The sequence below is a fragment of the Narcine bancroftii genome, chromosome 7 (genome assembly GCF_036971445.1).
Source record: "Narcine bancroftii isolate sNarBan1 chromosome 7, sNarBan1.hap1, whole genome shotgun sequence".
NCBI lineage: Eukaryota > Metazoa > Chordata > Chondrichthyes > Torpediniformes > Narcinidae > Narcine > Narcine bancroftii.
In genome coordinates, this window is record NC_091475.1 from 162062733 (window position 1) to 162083613 (window position 20881).

The 20881-nt window shown below is 42.0% G+C and overlaps 1 long non-coding RNA gene across 1 annotated transcript in view; it reads left to right on the top strand.

Moving 5' to 3' along the window:
* The window catches only part of LOC138740079 (uncharacterized), a 32164-nt gene extending 12151 nt beyond the window's left edge, over window positions 1-20013 (top strand). Inside the window, exons 2-3 of the long non-coding RNA XR_011342653.1 lie at window positions 6361-6534; window positions 19858-20013. This is a non-coding gene — a long non-coding RNA (uncharacterized lncRNA). The remainder of the gene's footprint in view (window positions 1-6360; window positions 6535-19857) is intronic.
* Window positions 20014-20881: the final 868 nt, after the last annotated feature.

The following is a 20881-nucleotide window of genomic DNA, read 5'->3' on the forward strand; positions in this document are numbered from 1 at the left end:
TTGACTGATAACTAATACACTGGCAGCAAATAGAAGAGTCAATTGTTAAACCTTATGATAAATTATTATCACTCTTCCTCATGCAATAGTCTTTCCAACCTTTCCAACTACCACACAGTCAGATGCTGCTCCAACTCCCACTCCACCTACTCCATTTCTAACTGGACAACTGTCCACTCCCATGTTCCTTTCTCCCATTCACTTCTTCCAGACATCCATAATGACAAGAGATAGCAGAGGAAATATTTGTTCCTGTGTCCATCATTGCATTCTGCCTTGCGTACTGGCATTTTTACACAGAAGTAAAGGAGAAATATCAGAAGTTTTTTTTAGCATACTTACCTCCGAAGTGGCCGTTCACACAGGCAGGGTGTTTACGCTACAGTTGCGGTGTTTTCGGTGGCTGGACCTTTGAGGTGGGGGTAGGTTGAGGTGGGATTAGGTTGTCTCCTGTCACCATGGTCCCTGTCCCCCGCATAGCCACTGTTGTCCCTATCTCCCGTCATCCCTGTCACCCTCGTTATTGTCAACCCCTGTCCAACTCCCCATTGCTGTTGTACCTGACCCCTGACCCACCCTCACTCTTCTTCCAGAGCCATGGATGTGCAGACCAGTTTCAGCTGCATTGGGGATCATGCGTAAGGAAGACAGCAATTGCTCCTACATTGAGCTGTTGCTGCCTGCTTCATGCCGCGAACTGGTGCTGCACTCAAATGAACTCTGGACTTGGCAGCAGGCAGCCCTGCTGCCACTTCTGGAGTTAGATGGGGGCAGGGAGTGATGGACAGCCAAGGTCAGGGGGACGATGGACAGCCGGGGGTTGATGGATAGCTGGGCACAGGGGGTCAATGGAAGGATAGGGCTAGGAGCAAGGCAGTTGGGGCCAGGAGCCCATTTTTGTGGTTAATTTAGACTGCAGCCACTCCGTAAAGAAAAATGTAGGGTTTCTGGTGAAAAAAAGTACTTGATGGAATTTACATAATAAATTCTGTCTTGACATTTTTACATTGCCAGCAGAGCAGAAAAAATTCACACATTTTCTGCTTCTCAGTGACTGTTAAAGTGCCTTTCAATAGAATAGTTGATTAAGTTTTTTGAAGAGATGGTGAAGACAACTGATGAAGGCCCTCCCCTCTCCCCCCCTCTTCCCCCCCTCCCCCCTCCCTTTGCAAAACCATATGACCCTCTGTGAACAGCAAGTTGCCCTCCAGTCAATCTGCAGCTCTGACAAGTTCTTTCATCTGTTCCCTTTTTGTAAACAGCAATCCATTAATGAAGTCTCTTGGGCACTTTCCAAAGCTTTTGCAAAGGCAGTTGGCCCTGACATGTCCAACATTAGCAAAGCTCCAGTTTTTTAAAATAAGATCTGTTTTAAAGTGTTTGTATGTGACCTACACTGAAAAAAAACTCCCCCAATATCTCCCAAAAACATATCTATATTCTGTCATAGTACAGATGAACCAGAACAGGAAGAATTCCCTTCTGATCTTTTCCAACACAATACCATGATCCCAAGAGAGCAGATGAAGCCTCCATTGAACATCTCTTTCAAAATAAAGTATTGCAAAAACAGCAGTACTTCCTCAGTGCAACAGTGTCAGCTTAGATTTGGAATGGGACTTGAACCCATGACCTTGTCACATTTTAGAGAAATATACTGAATCAAAGAAAATGTAACACAATGCAGAGCATAGACTAACGATCAAAAAACATAATTGAATCATGTAGACAGGTTTTAAATGGAGGGTTAATATCTGAATGGCATGTTATTGGGCGAGTCTAGTTTCGACCATAGATTCATCCGCTGCAGAGAAAGGATGACTAGGATCAATGTGGCTATGAACTATTATTCATTACTTTTACTGAATGAGTCATTGTGCTGAAAGGCATGTTTTAGATGATAATAAAGAGACTCTATATTTTTATATTCTTTCATGTAACTGTGGGCTTTCCTTCAGGTGATCCTCTTTTCTTGCCCCATAATGGTTGGTAGGATAAATGAGTGTGGGTGGGTGGCAGTAGAATTGGGGATAGGGGAGGGAATAAAAAGAATGGGATTAGTATAGATTAGCACATATGATTGGGAAACATATGGGATATGGTGATTTGAATATAATGTTTACATGATAGAACACATTTTATGCACTATTGGCTAACTGTGAATATTTATTTCTTCTTTTGAAATGTATCATTTTTTTCTCCTCATGTCATTTTTGTGCTGTGTATACTGAGGTTGATGTGCGATTTATGCAGCTGGCAGGCTAAAGTAAGTCAGAGATTCATCGCATCTGTACATTGTAATGATGTATATGACAATAAACCATTCCTTCATACAGTACTTGAATGTTGTTACCAATTTCAACCACTAGGTGGTGCAGCATATCATTGCTCCACTGAATTATTACATCATTTGATGATGACAGGAATAGAGCTGATTTTACATGTGAAAATGTGAGAGAACGAACAAACATTATTCATCCATTTTTTACCTTGTTATTAGAAATTATCCAATAAATTGTCATGGCTGTCAAGCAATTCATCTGATGAGATCCACCTATTTCTGAAGTGTGTTACAATTAAGAATAGGGTGGAGCATAACTCTGATACTTTAGCTTATCTGAGAGTTTCACACTTGCCAAATTGGACAGTAACTCATTGTGAGGCATTGCAACATATTGGGGTGAGGTTGAAACTAGCAGCAGTAAGTTCTAATGATCAGTGTCCACCTAGCTTCACAGAACCAATACTGACATTACGGAGCAAGAATGTGAAAGACTGGGAAATGCAAAGACAAAGAAAAGAGAACATTTTTCAAGAAGTTGATTCATCACCATATCCAGGTGAAATATATGCCTGGCTCTTAGTAAGGTAGCCTGCAGGAAACTTTCCTCCATATCAAAAGTGGATAAAACAAGAGGCCATAGATTAGAGTGAGAGGGAAGAGATTCAGAAGGGATGGTGAAGAGGACTTTTTTCACTGAGAGAGATGAATACCTATAGAATGCATTGCCCGAGAGAGTGGTGGAAACAGAGTGACGTGCAATGTTTAAGAAGTCTTTCAATCATCATTTGAATTGCTTAGGTTATGAACTGAGTCCTAGGAGATGGAATTAGTAGGGATGGGTGCCCATTGGTCAGCGTGGATATTATTGGCCAAATCGCCCGTTTCCACGTTGCATGATTCTGTGACGAGAGTTGGGCAATTTTCCAATTTGTGGCTATGTGCTAGCAGGTATAGTTATGGTGGGGCATAATAGCCAGAAATGCTGCTTTAAAAACATTTCAGCACCAGTCTGAATGTGGTCACAACATATAACATTTGCTGTTTTTTGGACTCTTACAGCTTTGTGATATTAAGTGGAATGAAATGAATTGGCTGAACATTTTGGTATCCCAGAAGGCAGAAAAAGAATCAATCATTCAGGCCCTCTGGTTGAATATAACTGCAATCACTGAAGGCTTGACTTTTTCAGTCTTGTTCATTGAACTACAATTATTTATATGGGAATTGGGATGCTTATGGAGCATCCATTAACTGTTAGTAATTTAAATATTCACCTTCACTCAACACTGCATGTAACAAGACAGCAGAGCTTTGAACTGAGCAGTTGGCTATGGAATGGCTCCCCCCTCCCCCCCACCTGCAGCATGCTGCTTCGATTGTTTTATGTGTACACTGCATTGTAACCTCCAGACCAGGAACTCATTTTTAACTTGCTCTAAGCAATTTGTACAATATGTCTCACTGAGGCAGGGTTGATGCCTGAGCTTGCTGGCAATGGAGAGAGGAATATTTTGGGCTGTGAACTTTCAAATTGTGGTGGAATACAATGCTACAACCCAATGGCACAAAACATGTCATGGTTTTCATTTTTGAGCCATTAGGTCATTAATGAATTTATTTCATTTAACATTCAGACACATGGAAGAAGCCTTTGGTATGAAAAGAGATTTTGTCTCTGCGAGAACTATGCCGTGTTCATTTTGTTCAGTACTGTTGTGAGCAGATGGTTCTCTGAAAGTGGATTGATGAGAACAAGTGTGGTCTTGACTTTCCCTCTTTGTGGTTTAATAGCCTCTGGCCTAGTTTGGCAGCTATTGCTTGAGCATCGCCATCTAGGCCTGTGATGGAACTGTCAAGTGGTTAGAACTTCTCAATAAAGGAGTAACTTTTTAAGTTAAACAAGAAAGTCTGCAATGCACTAAAGTGCTGGAGAAACTCAGCAGGTCCAGTGGATTTTGTATAACTTACTTAATTTCTCAAGTAATTTTAAGCTATTTTTTAATTGATTCATAATTTACAAAAAGAGGTATTCAACACAAGAAAAACACGAAGGCAAGTTCCACTATGTTTAAACACTGTTTTTAAAGAAAAACATTATTTTTAAAGAAATGAGAAAACCAATGAACCCTACTGTGTCGTTTTGATCCCCTCACCTTAAAAAAAAAACTAGATGAGATCAAATAAATTCACGTAGCTAATTCCTGGGTCAGAGGATATTTTAGAGAGAGACTCAACAGGTTATATATTCTTTGGAGTTTGGAAGAGTGAGGAGTGACATTACTGAATCATCTAAGAACCTGAAGAGTCAAGACAAGGTAGATGTTGAGATGTTTTATTGAGTGGGAGGTCTCATTTTTTTTTTCTTTGGCTTGGCTTCGCGGACGAAGATTTATGGAGGGGGTAAAAAGTCCACGTCAGCTGCAGGCTCGTTTGTGGCTGACAAGTCCGATGCGGGACAGGCAGACACGATTGCAGCGGTTGCAAGGGAAAATTGGTTGGTTGGAGTTGGGTGTTGGGTTTTTCCTCCTTTGCCTTTTGTCAGTGAGGTGGGCTCTGCGGTCTTCTTCAAAGGAGGTTGCTGCCCGCCAAACTGTGAGGCGCCAAGATGCACAGTTTGAGGCGTTATCAGCCCACTGGCGGTGGTCAATGTGGCAGGCACCAAGAGATTTCTTTAGGCAGTCCTTGTACCTTTTCTTTGGTGCACCTCTGTCACGGTGGCCAGTGGAGAGCTCGCCATATAACACGATCTTGGGAAGGCGATGGTCCTCCATTCTGGAGACGTGACCCATCCAGCGCAGCTGGATCTTCATAAGCGTGGACTCGATGCTGTCGACCTCTGCCATCTCGAGTACTTCGACGTTAGGGGTGTAAGCGCTCCAATGGATGTTGAGGATGGAGCAGAGACAACGCTGGTGGAAGCGTTCTAGGAGCCGTAGGTGGTGCCGGTAGAGGACCCATGATTCGGAGCCGAACAGGAGTGTGGGTATGACAACGGCTCTGTATACGCTTATCTTTGTGAGGTTTTTCAGTTGGTTGTTTTTCCAGACTCTTTTGTGTAGTCTTCCAAAGGCGCTATTTGCCTTGGCGAGTCTGTTGTCTATCTCATTGTCGATCCTTGCATCTGATGAAATGGTGCAGCCGAGATAGGTAAACTGGTTGACCGTTTTGAGTTTTGTGTGCCCGATGGAGATGTGGGGGGGCTGGTAGTCATGGTGGGGAGCTGGCTGATGGAGGACCTCAGTTTTCTTCAGGCTGACTTCCAGGCCAAACATTTTGGCAGTTTCCGCAAAGCAGGACGTCAAGCGCTGAAGAGCTGGCTCTGAATGGGCAACTAAAGCGGCATCATCTGCAAAGAGTAGTTCACGGACAAGTTTCTCTTGTGTCTTGGTGTGAGCTTGCAGGCGCCTCAGATTGAAGAGACTGCCATCCGTGCGGTACCGGATGTAAACATGTATGAGGTCTCATACAGGAGACATAATTACAAAGTAAGGGACCAGTTCTTTAAAATGGAAGACCATAGAATTTTTCTTTGCAGAGGGTCATGAATCTCTTGAATTCTCTAACCCAAGGTATTGTGGAGGCTGGATCAATGGAAGAATTTAAAGTGGAGGTGGTTAATTTTTTGTAAAGGATAGAGTTGATGGTTATGGGGAACTGGCATGGAAGAGAAACTGATGACAGCATAGATCAAATATGATCACATTGAATTATGAGACAGGCTCAAGGGACCAACTCCAAATCCTATCTTCTTTATTTTGTGCCATCATGGACTAGGGATTCCTAAAAATCAATAGCGATATTGCATTTCTTCAAGGCAGTTTAGAGCAGATTTTTAATTCTTTTTCTCTGCCTCCCTGGTAACTTTTTTCCGCTTCAGAGCTTAGGGCAAATTGTTGGGCATGTGAATGTTGGCTATCCCAATGCTTTACAAGTTTCTTAAGTTACTTAAGTCCAAGTTTTCTGACAGGGATAAGATTGAGAGTAACTTGAACCTCAATGCTTGAAATACTGATCTGCAAGAGGACACTGAAAAAAATTCCACTGTACTTTAAATAACTTGTTATATTTGTTTTCAGGCATGGTGCTGAAGTTTCTTTCACTTCAATGATAACTTCTGGAGTTCAGGAATGAAGTCTATTCTACAGCGCAGCTTTAGAAAAACAAACATTTGCACATTCATCAGAAATATAGGCAGATAAGATCAGCTCTCGTATGCCTGGCACTGTCTACAAATTTTGCAGCCAGAAAGTGTATGCATAATTCAGTAACTTCACTTCAAAACTTGATTAATTGTTGTTTAATGTCATCATAAGATAGAACAATGTGCAAACTTGTTAATAGAACAGATAATGCATAAATTATGTTTAATTATTTGTGTGGATAGATACTCACTCACAATTAATTGTTAACAACTGTACACAAGGTTGAGTAACCCTCCAAAAAGAATGAGACTTTTAGAATTATACCTGTAAATTCAGACCAGTTGAGTCTAAGTTTTAATATAGGGCAAGACTGAGACTTCACTCATGTATGTATTTGTATCACCAGTGTGTAAGATCAGACTAGCTTATTGTACTTATTTTGACTGATTTTGTTTATTTGAAAGGCTATTTTTGCATTGAAGGTCAGATCTGGAGGTAATTTTGCAGCAAATCAGAATTAGTCTTAAACTTGTACACAAAACTAGAGTAAGTTGCAAATATTCAGCAGAAGAGGTGCCATTTATGGAGAGTGTCTGAGTCCACTTTAGAGGTTGCTGATCTTTCATTATAATTTTAAAAGTACATTGCTAATCTTTGATAGTGGATGAAGTGGAGTCACATGATGCAGAGGAGGGAGTAGATGCAAGAACCAGAGCTCCAGGGAAAGCAAAGTGAAACTAATGAAAAACAGCCAGAAAAAAATTTAAAAAGTGGAAAAAACGTGCTAGAAAAAAAGTCAAAGGAATGGGGAGGAGAGAGAAGAAACCAAATCCAGCGCCTTGCGATGATCAGGAGCAGTGGCCTCGTGGTGGGGAAGATGGCGGAGCCTGTATGAAGCTTTTGCGGTCAGACAAAAAAGTGTTGGAGTTGCAACCCACACCGCAAACAGATGACTCACCTGGATCAGCTGGCCGCTATCTTGATGGTGCCGGGCCGTGCCTGTTGGTGGGCCTGGGAAAGAGCTCCGGCAACGCCACAGGAGAGGAAATGGGAGAAAAAGGCCAATAGTGGCGTCAGTGCTGGGAACGTTGGAGGTGCAGGCAACTTCGACCCTGCATTGAAAGGCTGAAAGGGGTAAAAAAAAAATACAGGCAGCGCCATGGAAGTGGCCCTCCCTGCAATGCAGGGTGATCCCTGTGAACAGTGAGAACGGTACACCGGCAGCACAGGCGATCCCGGCCCCATGATGGGGACGTTGGGAAATAACACAGATAGTGAGGAGGAGATCCGTTGGCAAGGAGGCCCGATGCCTTGGGCAGAGAAGAGGAGGAGAACTGAATGAAGGGGGGGGGGGGCTTGGAGGCCTCTATGAAAGACATTAAAGATGTGATGGAGGCTGTGGTGGAGGCCTCGGAGAACAGATTAAAGAAAATTTTAAGACATTGATAGAAACGTGAGAAATCAGGAAAGCCATGGGGGAATTGTCTGGGAGGGTGACTGCAGTGGAGAAGAAGGTTGAAAGGGTGGAAGACTGTATAGAAAGATTTGAAAATGATAGAGATACCTGGGCAAAGGACAGAAAAGATATGGGAAAAAACTAGACATATTAGAAAACTTAAGTAGAAGAAATAATATAAAAATTGTAGGGGTAAATGAGGGGGCTGAATGGAGAGACCTGGTAGTGTTTTCAGGGAATGGATCCCTGAGATAGTGGAAAGGGATAGAGTGGGGGGGGGGGTGGATCTCTAAATAGGAAAGACCTACCAGTCTCTCTTCCTAAAGCCAGGTCCGGAACAGAGGCCTCATCCTGTCCAGATTAAACTTCTAGGTATCAGGATAGGGAATGAATTTTATGTGCAGAGGCTGTGGGTGCAAGGGACAGAGATGGCCCCAGTAGTGTTCAAAGGGGTAAAATCCTATCTTATCCAGACATAAGTGCGGTGCTTTTAAATAAGGCACAAGGAGTTAAACCCAGTTAAGAAAGTTTTAAGGAATAAGGGAATCAGCTTTACATTGTTATACTCAGTGACCATGAAGGTGTTTTTGTCTGAGAGTGAGAAAGAATTATTTGCAGAAGCTAAAGAGGCACTGAGATATGCTAACACTTTGGTTGCCCACTCAAGACAATCCCTAAGCGAGATAACAGGAGAGAGGGCCAAAGCCAAAAGGAAATTTGGTTGTAAATAATGTAAATATAACAAATAATTGTTACACTTTGTTTATCATGAATGTTAAAGGTTAAAAAATTTTTATAGGAGATCTGGAGTGGCTAAGGAGACAGTAAGACAAAAAGATGGGTGCAATGAGCAAGGTCCAGGATGAGGAGGGAGATGGCACCAAAAGTTTGTAGACTGGTGCCAGAGGAGAGGAGAAGAATAGATGCCTGGGGAGGAGGTGCAAAGGTTGTATATTTTTTACATTTTATTTTAGTTTTCCAGAATTTATTTTGAATATGGCTGGCTGAGCCAAAATGTCATGCAATATGGACTGGGTGAACAATAAACATCTTGGGAGAGAAGTGAAGGGGAGGAACCTGGGGGGGGGGGGGTGGAAACTCTGGAATGATGGATAAAACAATTAAATTTTTAAGTTTTAATGTCAATCACTTAAATGGGAAAATGAAGAGGAAGAGATTCTTGATACATCTTAAAATTAATGCAGGTGGATGTGGCTTTTTTTTTAAACAAGACACCCAACCTCCGAGTAGCGTGCATTAAAAATTAAAATGGGTTGGGTGGGGCACATAATGGTGTCGTCCTTTAATTCCAAGGCTAGGGGAGTAGCTGTTTTAACAGGGGGGAAATATTTCCGTGAAAGTGGAAGCCTATAAGATAGTGTCTTGGCGGTTGATGGCAGAGAAAACTGCCAGGACAATTAATGCAATTCAAAAAGAGACAGGATTTCATACAAACCAAAGGAAATAAACAAAGTATTTAGGCAGTTTTACACACAATTGTATAAATCTGAATCAACAGGTGATTTTTGAAAAAATGGAGGAATTCCTGTTTAATTTGGAATTATCAAATTTAAAGCCCAAGGAGTGGGAAGGATTGGGCACTCCCTTCTCCGAGGAAGAAATAGTAAAAGCACTGAGCTCTCAACAAACTAATAAATCTCTGGGGGAGGATGGTTTCCCTCCTGAAATTTTGAGTTCAAGGACCTTTTGATGCCACTGTTCATGGACGTGGTGGAACAGATGGCTGAGACCAATACTCTCCTGGAGTCCTTGATGGCAATAAATTATGGTGATCCCCAAAAAGAATAAGGATCCATTGAAGTTGTCTTCTTATAGACCAATCTCACTTTTGAATATAGACTATAAAATAATAAGATTGGCTCAATATTTTCCAAAGTGAATAAATGAAGATCAGGTGGGATTCATACAGAAAAGGCAATCAGCAGACAATATAAGTAGACTACTTAATATAATACATCTGGCACAGTCAAGGGTGGATTCAAGCATAGCCATGGGCCTAGACACAGAAAAACCCTTTTTAAGACTGGAGTGGGATTTCTTGGTTAAAGTGCTGGAAAAATTTTGGTGGGGGAAATCATTTATAAATTTATAAACCCAGAGCCAAAGTTGTTGCTAATGGGCAAATATCTCCAGCCTTCCTACTGACCATTTCTAGTAGACAGGGTTGTCTGCTGTCCCCATCTCTATTCATTTTAGCTATTGACCTGCTGGCAGAGGCCATTTGCCAAGATCCATGTATTGAAGGATTTAGAGTGGACCAGGAAGAACACAAAATCAATTTATTTGCACATGATGTGTTGATATATTTGACAGAACCACAGGGTCATTTGCCAGATTACAAACTATACAAGAAGATTACTGTAAAATCTCTGGATACAAAATCAATTATGATGAGAGTGAAATAATGCCACTTATAAAAACGGATTATGAAGAATATCAGTGGGAAAGTAAATTCAAGTAGCCACAAAAGGGGATTAAGTATCTGAGGATAAGGGTAGACAATAACCTACAAAATTTATATAAATTGAATCATCTCCCTCTGCTTGGAAAGATCAAGGAGGACCTGCACAAATGGATAAATCTGTCCATAACATTGATGGGCAAAGTTAACTGCATTGAAATGAATGTGATGCCAAAGCTACAATATCTTTTCAATTTTTGCCCATGCCATTGCCCCAGAGTTTCTTTAAGACACTCAATGGATATGATAGGCAGTTTCTTTGGAGGAGTAAGATGGCTCAAGTCTCCATGGAGAAAATGACTTGGGATTATAGTCTGGGAGGAACCTCACTCTTTTGGGGGGGAGGGGAGGGGAAGGGAAGGGGGCAGTATACCCTACTGGGCACATATTGGTCTACACACAGTAGGGGAGAAAATAGCAGGAGAGATTATATATAAATTAATAACGGGGAAATTGGACAACCCCATATTAAAACATATAATTCAAGCATTGCGAAAGATAAATCAGATTATTTGGTTTAAAGTGGAGTTGTTGCCAAAAACTACCCCTAACTCAGAATAAATTGATACCTATGACCATGAGTAATAAGTTCCTGGACACCTGGTGTCAGAAAGGGATTAGGTGTATCGAGGACTGTTATGAGATGGGGCAGGTCATGTCATTCGAGCAATTAAAAAACAAATTTGATCTGTCAAATGGGAACCTTCCTTTGCTATCTTAAATTGAGGTCTTTTTGGAGGGGAAGTTTAGGCCATCTAAAGCCCTACTGATGTTTAGTGATATGGCGGCTCTAATTCAAAAAGGATCACATGTAGATTCATTTCCAAAATGAGGCTCTGAAACCAAGCCTCCATAAATCAAGGGAGAGATGGGAGTCAGATTTAGAAACAGCAATCCAGGAGCGGTGTTGGTCTGACTAGTGTGACAGCAGTCATTAATGCTAGGTATAGGCTGGTCCAATTTCATTTCCTGCACCAGTTATACCTCACGACACAAAATTTGCACAAGGTAAAGTCAGATTTCAGAATTGTACTTTAGATGTGGCATGGAGACAGGAACCTTTTTACATTCAACCTGGCTATGCACCAAGGTGAGACCCTTTTGGGTAGAATTAGGGGGCATTCTGGAGAAATTTACAGGACTCCGCATTTTGGGGGATATTATGGACGTGAATCTGACACTGTCCAAATACCAATTTAATTTGTAAAATTTGCCTTGGCGGTGGCCAGGAAATGTTTAACGATTACCTGGAAATCTAACTCTTAAGCTGAACACCGCACGATGAAACACTGAGATGCAGAACTGTAGTTCCCTGGAGAAAATCACCTATAATCTGAGGAGGAAGTATGACACGTTTGTTGAGGTGTGGCAATCACGCTTGCAGTACATTGGATCCAGGTGTGCTTGACCTTCCCAATGCCTTTCTTTAAAAGGAACAGTGGATAGTGGGCTCACACCAGACCTGGAATGCAAAGATTGAGGAAACAATTTTGAGGCCTGGTCAGCACCCCTCCCTAAATCTATTATCTGTCTCTATTTTTGTTGATTTAATGTACTTGTATTGTTATTCTCAGTCATTATTGTATGTTTGCTTATGTTAATTTGGGGTGGGAGGGAGGATGGGGGTGGGGGGAGGGAAGAGTGGGGAAAAGACTCAATGCAAAGTGCTCTGTAAAAGGGGGAAATTGATCTCATATATTGTTCATAAAGCACAAGTCAGTAAAATCAAAAATAAAAATTTCAAAGAAAAATAGTGGATGAAGCGCTGGAAGAGGCTGAAGGGATAGATGAAGGAGATATTTTGGATGCTTTTTAATTGGTCCAGATGGCACTAATCTAATCCTCCTGTAAAGAAATGCCATACCTATTCTCCTGGGCTCAATGCAAAGAGCTTATTAATGGAGAATTAATATAAATGAATACTTGATAACCAGCACAGACTTGGTGGGCTGAAGAGCCTGTTTCCATGCAGTATCACTCTGTGACTCAGTGCAAGCATGATGTGACCCATTAGTTTGGACTGCTCAGACTCATGTGGATAACAATGGCCATTCTTATTTTTTTTAATATTCATTTTTTTTCCATAATCTTCAACTCACTTATTCTATCAGGAAGTTTCATACACTAGTCATTCCTTATGTGAAGAATTTCCTAATAGGAGTCATACATTTGTTGTAATATAATATTGTGGATTTTTTTCTCCATTTTCTCCAATATCCAAAACATTTCTTTAAGATTGCCTCTCAAATACCCCCATCTGTGATGAAGCATCTGGGTTTCTCCAGTCTAAGGAATACCATTGTGAATTTTCTTTGGACTACATCCAGTACGAGCAAATTTCCCTTGAACTTCAGTGATCAAACTGAAGATGCGGAATAAAAAACAGTTTGATATGATTTTGCAGAAATCTTTTTTGGAAAAAAAACCCCAGCATCTCAAGATAATATGACTGAAACTGAGATGAAGGCTTTTATGTACTGTATTATGCTTTACATTGTTGATGCAGGATACAAATTAGGATGTAAGGGAGTGAAATATTGGGCTTTGGAATTAATTAATTACTTATTCTCTTCAATCATTTCTCATGAAGGACATTGAACCATCCAGACTTTGCAACATTTTTGAGAGGGTCCTTTATTTCCAAGGGATGGACAACCACTGTAATTTTATTGACATATCTTTGTCCATGTGGATGAAAACTCCATTCCAAATAATTTCCTCTACCACAAGCCAACTGCATTCCTCTCCACCACCATGTTATAGTGAGGCTAATTTAAAACACCAAAATCACGTGAATTTGATTTGTGTGGAAAATTAAAACTTGTTTTTAAAAGTCACACCTCCCTTGTTTTGATTTTAATAGAGATGGGACTGGACTTGCTTGTTTAATTAAGGAGAACCTTGTAGAAATTAATATCCCAAAGGCTAAATTTCAATTTACCCTGCCTTCATTTAAGTAACAGAGCAATAAAGATAAAAACACACAGGAATGCTGGAGGAAGTCAGCCAGTCTCAGTATCCATAGGAGATAAAACGATATTACCAACATTTTGGGCCTGACCCCTTCTTCATAGTCGATGCTAATGCCATCTGGCTGGGGAGTGCTTATTTGGAAAATCAGGTGTTGTTCCACAAATTTGCAGGTGGTCTTGGTGGGACAGTATATAAGGCCATGGACAGGCGTGAGTGTGGGAGTGTGATACAGAACTGGGAGGTCTTTTACTGGTGCGGTCAGAGTGAAGGTGCTCAGCGAAGCAATGTCCCAATTTGCGCCCAGCCTCTCCAATGTAGAGAAGGCCACAAAGGCAGCACTGGATGCAGTAAATTAATCTTATGGATACACATGAAGTGCTGCTTCACTTGAAATGCCTGTTTTGGGCCCTGGGCCAAGGTGAGGGAGGAGGGGTGGATGGAAGTGTGCACCTCCTGGGAAAGGTGCCGGAGGGGGGTGGTTGGTGGGGAAGGATGAATACATGAGGAAGCAGTCCCTACTGAGGGCAGAGAGGGGAAGATGTGTCTGGTGGTGGAATCCTGTGCTGGAAATTCCAGAGGATAATGTGTTGGATGTGGAGGCTTGTGGGGATAAGGGGAATTCTGTTTATGTCTGGGGGCAGTGAGGGGCAGGACAGATGGGGCCAGAGCAGATGGGGGAAATGGAGGTGACATAGGTGAGGACTGAGTTGATGTGTAGGGATGAAGTCTTGAAGAGGGAATATAGGGAGTTAGGAAGAATGTTAAAAAGCAGGACCACAGGGGTGGTATCTCAGGATTGCTGCCTGTGCCACGTTCCAGGGACGGTAGGAACAGGATGTTTTGGCAAATAGATGCATGGTTGAAGAGTTGGTGTCAGGGGCAAGCGTTCAGATTTGTGGATCATTGGGATCTCTTCTGGGGAAGGTCTGACCTGCACAAAAAGGCCGTCTGCATCTAAACTGGAGGGGGGCCAATATCCTGGAGTGCAAGTTTGCTAGAGCTGTTGGGGAAGGTTTAAACTAGTTTGGCAGGGGGTGGGAATCAGAATGTGAGGGCAGAGATTAGGGTAAAAGGACAAAAGCATGACGCTATATGTTCTGAGTTGATGAGGAAGAATAGGCAGGGGTCAAAAGTTAGAGGAATTGAAATGTGTTTATTTCAACGCTAGGAATAAAGGGGATGAACTTAGTGCATGGATCAGTATATGGAACTACAATGTTGTGTCTGTTACTTCAACTTGACTGGAGGAAGGGCAAGATTGGCAGGTGCAGGTACCTGGGTTTAGGTGCTTTTAAAAGAATAGGATGGGAGATAGAAAGGTGAGGGGTGGGGGGGAAATTAAAATTAAGGATTCCTGACACAGTATATGGTCTGGCTGATGAGAGGATCTGGTTCTGGGGAATGAACCTGGGCAGGTGGCGGGCCTCTGGGTGGGGGAGCATTTTGGTGAGAGTGACCATAACTCCCTTAGCTTCAACATAGCTATGGAAAAGGACGTAAACAGTCAAACTGCAGAAGTGCTTAACTGGGGGAAGGGTTAATTATGAAGGGATGAGGCAGGAACTAGCAATAATAAAATGGAAACCGATGTTTTAGGGTGAAAGCACAGAAGTAAAGTGGACAAAGTTTAGGGACCACGAGCAGGGTTCAAGATAGGTTTGTTGCACTGGGACAAGGAAAAGATGGTAGGAAAAGGGGACCGTGGCTGACAAAACAGGTTAGGCAACAAGTCAAAAGGAAGAAGGAAGCATATATTAGATATAGGAAACAGGAAGGCCTCATGAGAAGCTTAAGAAAGATCTTAGGAGAATTCAAAGGGGGCATAGGAAAGCCTTGGCATGTAGAATTAAGGAGAACCCCAGGTGTTCTATGCATATGTGAAGGACATGTTGCCACACGCTACTTGAAAGAAGACACATACAAGTAGTGTAGTCAGGTTAAGCTCTGAGTTTTATTAGGGCTCAGGCCCAGCTTTTATACTTGCACTGTTTCTGCCATGGCCCCCCTTGGCTGTCATCACAACATGCATAACAAAAGCAGGTTTCCTGCGCGTGGGTACTTTCCTGCATAACAATGCCCTCCTCCCAACACGCTGTCCCTGTCTGTTGGCTGCACAGCAAGGCCAGCACCATTTTAGGGTCACTTACCATTCACCTGCCGGTTTGCTTGTTGGAGCCAGTGCTTCTGCATGGGCTGCTGACCTTTGGTTGCACTTGCTGCCTGGAGTGCTGGCTCAATTGCTGCAGCAGCGGGCTGCCACAGACCGAAGAATGACAAGAAGGAAGGTAGAGATGAGGGAGACAACATGTGCCTGGAGATGGAGGAGGTTAGGAAGGTCCTAAATGAAATCTTTGTGTCAGTATTCATGAAAAAAGGGCCTTGATCACGGTGAGGTCAAAATTGAACAGGCCTGTGTGCTGGACTATGTTTAAAACATTCATGTTTAAAGAAGCGGAATTGTTGGATCTTCTTAAAAACATTCACTGAGACCCTGGGGCCAGACATGATATACCCCAGGCAGAAGAGATAGCTGGGGTAGTAGCTATGATCTTTGAATCCTCTTTGGTCATAGGGGAGATGCTGTAGGTTTGGAGAATGGCAAATGTAGTCCCCTTGTTTAAAAAAGGTAATAGGGAGAATCCAGGGAATTATAGACCAGCGAGTCTTGCATCAGTGGTGTGTAAACTAATGGAGAGGATTCTGAAGGATAGGATCCATGAGAATTTGGAGAAGTACAGTCTACTCAAGGATAGGCAGCATAGCTTTGTGAAGGGAAGGTCATGCATTATGAGTCTAATTGAGTTTTTTGAGGAGGTAACAAAAGAAATTGATGAGGGTAGGGCAGTAGATGTGGTCTACATGGATTTTAGCAAGGCATTTAACAATGTTCCCCATGAGGAACTCATCCAGAAAGTCATGAATCTCTGGATCAGTGTAAAATTAGCTGTATGGATTAAAAACTTGGCTTTAGGAAGAAAGCAGAGAATAGTCGTGGAAGGAAAGTATTCTGCCGAGAGGTCAGTGACTACTGGAGTGCTGCAAGGATCTGTCCTGGGACCCCTGCTCTTTGTATTTTTTAATAAATGACTTGGATGAAGAGGCGAATGGATGAGTCAGTAAATTTGCAGACAACACAAAGGTTGGAGGAGTTGTAGATGGAGCTGAGGGTAATCAAAGGTTACAAGAGGATATAGACAGGATGTAGAGTTGGGCAGAAAAGTGGAAGATGGATTTCAATCTGGATAAGTGTGAGATGATGCTAGTTGGAAAGACTAACCAGAAGGCTGAGTTCAGGGTTAATAGTCGGTTACTTAAGAGTATGGATGAACAGAGGGACCTTGGTGTAAAGCCATACATCCCTCAAGGTCACCGCACAGGTTCATAGGATAGTTAAGAAGGCCTATGGGATGCTTGGATTCATTAATAGGGGGATGAAGTCATGTTACAACTTTACAAATCTTTGGTAAGACCACACTTAGACTATTGTGTTCAGTTCTGGCTACCTTATTATAGGAAGGATGTGGAAGCTTTGGAGAGGATACAGAGGAGATTTACTGGGATGATGCGTGGATTGGGAAACAAGTCTTATGAGGCAAGGTGAGCAGAGCTGGGACTTTTCACTTTGGAGTGTAGAAGGATGAGAGGAGTCTTGATATTGGTTTACAAATTGAGGCATAGATAGGGTGGACATCCAGCACCTGTTTCCCAGGGCAGGATCAGAAAACACCAGTGGACATCTGTACAAAGTTAAGGGAGGAAAGTTTAGGGGAGACATCAAGGGTAAGTTTTTTATGCAGAGAGTTGTAGGTGCCTGGAATGCCTTCCCGGGGATGGGGTAGAAGCTGAAACATTGGGGTCATTTAAGGTAGTGTTTTTTGGGGTAGGGAGGGTTTAGTACTTATTTGGCGTGGCCATACTTAGATGTGTTTTGATTGAGCTCTCTGTGAAGAGTATCAAAAAGACGGTTAAAATCTTAAAATTAAGAATTTTTTTCATCAAAAAATGGACAAAGCAAATACCGAGACCAAGGCAACAGAAATCAAAAGCAGAGGAAGTTTCTACTCAGCCAGGAACATCAAGTGAAAGCCCAAAAGGGAGCGATGTAAGAGTGGCCTCGGATCAGGCAGACACCAGCAGAGCTGGGGAGTGTGAACAAGAACTAAATATTAACCTGAAGAAAGTGGAAAACTTAGCAATCAATTTGCAGGCATCAAAACTGTAATGAGAGACATATCTGAAAGAATGACTGAAATTAAAGTAATCGTTGAAAACTTAATGGAGTGAACCAAGCAGAAATAAACTTGGTAAAAACACAAGATAAGCTAAAAGCTTCGGAAAAAGATGCTAAGAAATGGGAATCAGACAAACAAGGTCTTCTGGACAAGATCGACCACATTGAGATTTTAGCAGATGAAATAAATAATGTTTGAATTATTGGACTGAAAGAAGGGATCGAGGGAAGGGATCCTGTAAACTTCTTTGAAACACGGATCCTGCGAGTGCTGGGAGAAGACAAATTCAGAGAAAAATTACATATTGAAAGGGCTCACTGGACCCTAGGACCCAGAAGAGCTGGCGATGAGTGATCATGACCAGTCCTGGTAAAACTTTTGAGTTCGAGGAACAGGAAGCAATTCTGAGAGCAGCATATGAATACTCTTAAGCAAAATAATGGCCTGCCAGAGAGTGACCATGAAAAAGTTTTTTTTCCAAGATTTTAATCCTACTTTGATTAAGCAAAGGAAGGAGTTTGATGTAAAAAGATAATTGCGTTCTTAAAAACTTGAAATACTTTATATATTCTGTGGTTCTGAGGATCAAAGTAACAGAAGGTAATCGGTGATTTTGCAAGACTAAGAATGAGGTGAAGACTTCTTGTGAGGTTTATGAAAAGAATAAGATTGCCAAAGACGACATTGCCAAGGCAATCATGCATGCCATAGATGAGTCCACACCGTTCCAAGTGGAGAGTGATACATCTGACTTTGCCCTGGCTGCCACACTTAATCAGGTGGGCAGACCTGTCACCGCCTTCTCACGAACCCTCCAAGGTCCTGAAATTTGCCACTCCTCTGTCAAGAAGGAGGCCCAAGCCATCGTGGAGGCAGTACGCCACTGGAGGCATTATCTCGCTGGGAAACTGTTCACCCACCTCACAGATCAGCGAGCGGTGGCATTCATGTTTAATAATAAGCAAAGGGGCAAAATTAAGAATGATAAGATCCTCAGGCAGAGAATCAAACTGTCCCTTACAATTATGACATTCTCTACTGACCCGACAAACTTAATGAGCCTCCGGACACTCTTTCCTGAGGAACTTGCGCTCGTGTTCAAATGCACAGACTGCAGGCTCTCCCCAATGACCTTTGCCATCCTGGAGTTACTAGGTTTTCTCATTTTATCATATCTCGGAATCTACCATTCTCCATTGAGGAAGTCCGGACTATGACAAAAAACTGCCAGGTTTGCGCTGAATGCAAATCTCAATTCTACCAAATGGACAAAGCGCATCTGATCAACCCATCCATTCCTTTGAGCACCTCACCATTGATTTCAAGGGACCCCTCTCCTCCATCCGGAATGTCTACTTCTTTACAATCATTGATGAATACTCCCATTTTCCCTTTGTCATACCTTGCCTAGACATGACCACAGCCCTCCAGAATATCTTCACGCTTTTTTGGTACCCTGGCTTCATCCACAGTGACTGGGGATATCATTTCATGAATGATGAGCTGTGGCAGTATCTGCTGGCCAGAGGCATTGCCATGAGCAGGATTACCAGCTACAACCCTCGGGGTAATAGGCAAGTGGAAAGGGAGAATGCCACAGTCTGAAAGACCATTCTCCTGGCACTGAGGTCACAGGTCTCCCTGTTTCCCAATGGCAAGAAGTCCTCCCATACTCATTCCACTCAGTCTGGTCACTTTGATGTACGGCCACCAAAAACTCTCCTCCAGAATGGATATTTGCTGTCCCAAGGAAGTCTGCATCAGGAACTATGCTGTCCACCAGGACCGGTCCTGCTCATTAAGCATGTCAGGCAGTCTAAGACTGACCAGCTGGTTGATTTGGTCCGCCTTCTCCATGCCTACTTCTAGCATGCCTACATTGCCTTCCCTGACGGGCATGAAGACACGGTTTTGATCTGGGACCTTGCTCCATCTGGGGCCTCCCCGACAACCACTGACTTTCACCCCCTCCCACTTCAACCTTAGGGGTCCTGGAACCTGCAGCTGACTACCTCCTACTCCTGGCCACAGTTGTCGCTAATGATGTACTAGCTCCACACTCTCCCACCACCCCACCTCTTCCCAACCCTCAACAACTGTTAACAGCCCAACGCCACAAGCTTCTCAGGACACTATGGCCATTGCCATGTTGCTCGCTGTGGCAAAGGAGACCCCTTGATAGACTTATCCTCTAATAAATATATGTATGTGTGTGTGTGTGTATATATGTATGTGTATATATCTGTATATCTATATAGTTATTTCACTTTTTTTTCCTCACACTACAGGACTCTTCTGAAAATGGAAGGATGAATGTGGTAAACCACTTATGCCATGATTAGCTGCTGCCTGCTGGACACGCCTCCCAAGACCGATCCTACCCATAGCCCTTTGCATGTTCCCCTTTCTCTTTGCTTCGATCAGTCATGTTGATCTTTAGTTAATAAAACCCTGATAGTTTCACACATCCGCCTTTTGTGATTATTGATGGTACATCACCATATGTATCTGGATTAATATTTTCAATCCTGGCAACTGCTATAACTTGTATATTTTTTCTTTTCAATTGCATTTGATTCAATATAGAATACTGGGAAATAAAGGGTGAAGGAGAGGTGTGATTTTTTTACCTGAATTTTCCTTTTAATAAAATTCTTTTACCAAAGATGCAATGAGAACATCAAAAATTGCTAGAGAATTTGTATCTACTCTTCAGAATTATTTTCCAAGTTTTTCTTTTGGAAAATGAAAATGCTGATCTTGATGTACATGTGATATTGATACTTCAGCCTGGCATCAGATAATGCATTATTCTTTCTGTCAGTAACAGTAAACTATTGTCTATTTAAGTTTCCATGGAATACTTGTTAATAAATAATTTTGTTTTTGTTTTCATTGTCGTGGTGGATTCATACTTCGTGATAAGTTTAGGCATGCAATCAAAAACAACGCTGAAGAGAAAATTGAATCTCTATAAATAACTCTAGCCATTAATTTGATAGTCGTCTACTTCGTATATATTTTCCTATTATGGAAAAACACAGAATTTCAAGACTAATGCAGATCTAACTGTTTCTAAAACTGACATCTCGTTTCAAGTTGAAAATAATGCTAAAAATTCCAATGTGAACATCTGTTTTTCAGACTGTATACATACTGTCTCATATTTAAATTTACACATTATAGAATCAAAGGAATTACATGACCATGCCACTCTAGAGTGCTTGGTAAACTTTAGACTAGTTTCATTGAGGTATATACAGTACAGCCATTAGGATCAAATATTAAATATAGGATATCCTGAAATGGAAT